This window comes from Trichechus manatus, unplaced genomic scaffold, assembly GCF_000243295.1.
Source record: "Trichechus manatus latirostris isolate Lorelei unplaced genomic scaffold, TriManLat1.0 scaffold00013, whole genome shotgun sequence".
Taxonomy (NCBI): Eukaryota; Metazoa; Chordata; class Mammalia; order Sirenia; family Trichechidae; genus Trichechus; species Trichechus manatus.
The window spans coordinates 19,665,131-19,669,257 of record NW_004443949.1 but is presented as its reverse complement, the minus strand read 5'-3'; positions in this window follow the sequence as shown (position 1 = coordinate 19,669,257).

Sequence of the window (4,127 nt, the reverse complement as noted above, 5' to 3'; positions counted from 1 at the left end):
GTGTCATCTGTTCTGTGCTGTTGTGCGGGTACTAGCTTAAGATGATAATGCAAATCTCCTTTTATTTTTTTTTAAAGACCTGCTGTGTGCAGGGACTCGAGCCTCCTGCAGCAGGTCAGGGACTAGGTCAGAGTACCTGCAGTGCCTGCTCATTTTCACGGTGCTGGGTGCTGGGTGCGCGGCTCACTCACTGTTGCATGTAGTGGGTCAAGGTTTGGGAGCATTTGTTGTCTGCTCAAATGTGACTTGCTTTCCTATTTCCCTCATGAATGGTCTCTGCTGGCGTTATTTCTGATGTGCAAAGAATGCCAGTATCCGCTATCTGAGAGATGACTGGGGTCAGGGAGGGTAGATTCTTGGCATGTGATTGGCAAACCTGCCTTCTCTCAAGTTGGAGGCTAACTTTTTTTGACTGAAATGTTTTGTGTCTGCCTATAAATTTGCTTTACTGCCTATTAATGTCAGAGAAGCTTCATTTTTAATTAGATAGCATCAAGTAACTTTGCTTTATGGGGAGTGCTCTGCATTCCAACTACATGATATTTTGATGTATACTTTGCGTAGTACAGGTTATCAGATGATGTCAGTCATATGAAAGAGGCAAAGTAAGTTTTAAGCATTGTCTATGCTGTGGTGGTTTACTTCATGAAATTTTAGTTAAGCTGGATTGCTATCATGATTTAAGTGTGGAAAAGTAAAAATGTTAGTATTTTTTCTTCTTTTTTTTTTTCTTTTTAGCTCATTCATCTGCTGGTAAAAATATATGTTGTTTCTCTTTTTTTAATTGCCAGGGGACAATAACAAATGTTTATTTATTTACCTGTATGCTAAATGTATGCTAAAATAAAGCACACATTTCCATTTTACTTTTCTAAAAACTTCATTTGAGGAAAAATACAAGCATTAGTGTAGATCTACTGATGCAATGAAATGGAGGAATATATTTGAGCTATTAGCCATTTCAATCTCCTGCCCACAAATAATTGATGAGTTTCTATTAAAGATTGACAAGCTAGCAGAGTGCAATGCATTTTTACTAGAAAATGCAGCATGGGCAGTGAATATGCATTATTCTTTTTATTCTGTTGCTCCACATTAATAGTTCTGGAATTGAGCTTTATGTATCTATAGACCTATTGATTAGCATTTAGCTGGAGATGTACATTTGCCTATTCATGGTTCCCTCCCTCTGTATAATAATAATGCGAAGCCCCTTGGCCATTATTCATAGCCTGTTTTCATGTCAGTATCTCGAGTGCATGAGATTTCCACTCACCTCCCTACAACTGCACAGGATTTAATGCTATGTTGAAAAATCTTAACTTGCCTTCTTGACAATTATGGAGCCAGATAATGTCACCCAGAGACTCATCAGGACATATGACTGGAATAGATCCTCCTGAGGGTCCCAGCTCCGAAAGTCAATCTAAGCTGTCAGCATCCAGGAAGGGTGTGTCTCTGCTTTATGGATGGTGTTTTATGAATCTCAAACATAGAACCATTTTGAAAGAATACACAGAGATCAGATGTATACTCTTTACATATTTTGCTCTTAATCTGTGAAGCAAAACATTTATTGGAAGGAAAAAATAGTGTAGAATTTGAACTACCTTTCTGGGCGTGTTTGACAGGCTCTATAGGTTTGCTACCACCAGTAGTTCACCATATCTTGCTGAACAATTTCACTGAATAAGATTTGACATTTTCAATGTGTTTTTCTCCCTTTAACTGCCTTCCACTTCTCTTCTTGATGCCATTCTTCCTCTTGTTTCTACAGTAGCATTATCAGCAACATCCCTCTGAGAACTAATAACAAAAATATTTCTTAATGGGAGAGAAAGTGCCTAAGTGTTAAATAACAGCTTCTCTTAACTAAGCATGCAGTAAATCTGTTCTTTCAACCTTTCTTTTCACTGGCGCCTACTGAGGCTGCCTGTGAAATGTTGCAGGAGTCCCATACTTTCAAAATCACAGAAAGAAATTTGATTCACATTTGATTTGTACCGCATTTAATTTGGGCTGCCCGTTAGAACTGAGTGGCGAAAGTGGGGTAATCAACGTGACTTTTCCACAGAGTGTTAATTTTTAATAAAATTCTGGTAGACACCTCATCTTACCTAGAGCAGTTCTCTGCTGTGTTTGGGCTCTCAGGAAATCACGTACAATAGACAGTGAATGTGCTGCCTGACACGCAGTCTGTAAGGACAGGTTCAATAACATGCATATTTCTCTGTAAACTAACTGACTCCATAAGTATCGCAGGCAGTCAACTCAGACCAGAAGTTTCTAGACCTAAACACTCACACATCAAATTTTAAATCTAGGTAGAGTTTTCCTAAGGGACTGAAAGCTGTATTTTGTGATCCATGACCTTCTTACTTGAACCCCATTATGCCTTCTGATCTTTGTGTTCATTTTGGAGAATCAAAATCAATCTGACTCACCTTTAATGAACATGAACCATGTACCAAATCCTCCCCAAATCCTAGAAATACCAAAATGATTTTTTTTTAAATTTTTATTATGTGGCTACAAATAATCTGTGGCCAGAGGTATTAAGGTCAGATATAATATTTTGATGCATATCTGATTTTCTTTAGTATTTATGAATATTTTTCTCTGTCGAAGAATAAATAGGTGAAAATAGTTCACCACCATATGATTTGTTTTATCCTTAGGCATTGCCTGAGGTTACTAGAACATCCCTGGTTTTCAGTATCGAAAAGTGAAATGCACAACAATGAAAATTTTATTACAATGTATGTTAACCCATTACTGTATGTTCATTTTCAATTCTTTATAAGAAAGCATGATGTATCATTTTGTGTGTGTCATTCTTTTTAAAAAAAGAGATGAGTCAAGAAAAGGAGCAAATTTAATGGGAGAATTTTATGGGAAACATTATACAAATGGCAGCGTGTGTGATTCCCATTATTAAAATAATTTGTCATTGTATGAAAAAAAGGTATAAATTTCAAGGAAGAGTCCTCTTTAGTTATCCGCCCTTTTTTTAATGACAGCGGCTTTTGTGCAGTAAAGGCAGACACATTCTCAAGCAAAGCCCATTTCAGGCCAGAATTTCTGAAAGCCCTATTAATGTTTCATGCTAATCAAGGAGAGTGGGAAATAGAGCTGACAGGTGCTTTCTACTCTGCTTATTCCTGTCTTCCTGCATTAGACATTACTAGCTAAAAAAGGGCCGATGGGGTTCCTTTCCAGTGCATATACTAAGAAGGGCAAAAATAAAATGATCCTTGGCTAAGTTTCCTGTTGTCTTCCATCTTGGAAGAACTGATAACATCCATGGTCATATGAGTGCATTGATTATTCATAAATCTGTTTTACTCTAAACTGGAACCTCAAAAGGGGTCTGCCATTTGGACCTAACATTCCAGTACGGTAAGCCATGCTATTTGTGAACCTGGAAAAGTTCCAGCTGAACTTTCCATGTTAAAATCTTGAACCTACAAGTAATTTGAGCTTTTATTCCTATACCTGGTATTTTAAATGAAACTTCCGTAGATGGATGTCATAAATGTAGTTGCCACCATGTTATCTAGAAGCATAATTTAGCTTGGAACAAATATACTTTCTCCTTTCTTCACTAGGATGTTTCAACATAACCGTACTTGTCAAAGCTCAGTGCCAGAATGAATACATTCCATCACATCCAGACCAAGATAATATATTGTCTGTGGGTTTTATTTTTTGTTTTGTTTTGCTTTTTGGCTCTACAAAATTTTAAACTGACTGAATCAATTAATATGTGTATAAGAGCTCTTCTTAAATAAAATCTAAGTACTTTATCCTAACAATTACGTGCTTAAAAATGTTATCTTAGCATGACTGACTTTTCCACATCTTTTATTCATAGAAAAACTTTTTTTTCTTAAAGTGCATTTAGACATGCCAAGGACTATTACCTTCAATTTTACCTACTGAGACCCTACCACTTTCTGACACCTGGTGTCTATCTCAGGAAGGTGGATGGTGACGTATGGTGCCTTAGGGATAGAATAAAGTATTACTGTGCAAAGGTTTCAAGTAGCAAGGATAAGGTCACAAAAATGTTCAGATAGAAGAACAAACTATTGTAACTATAATTAAGATATATATATATATATATA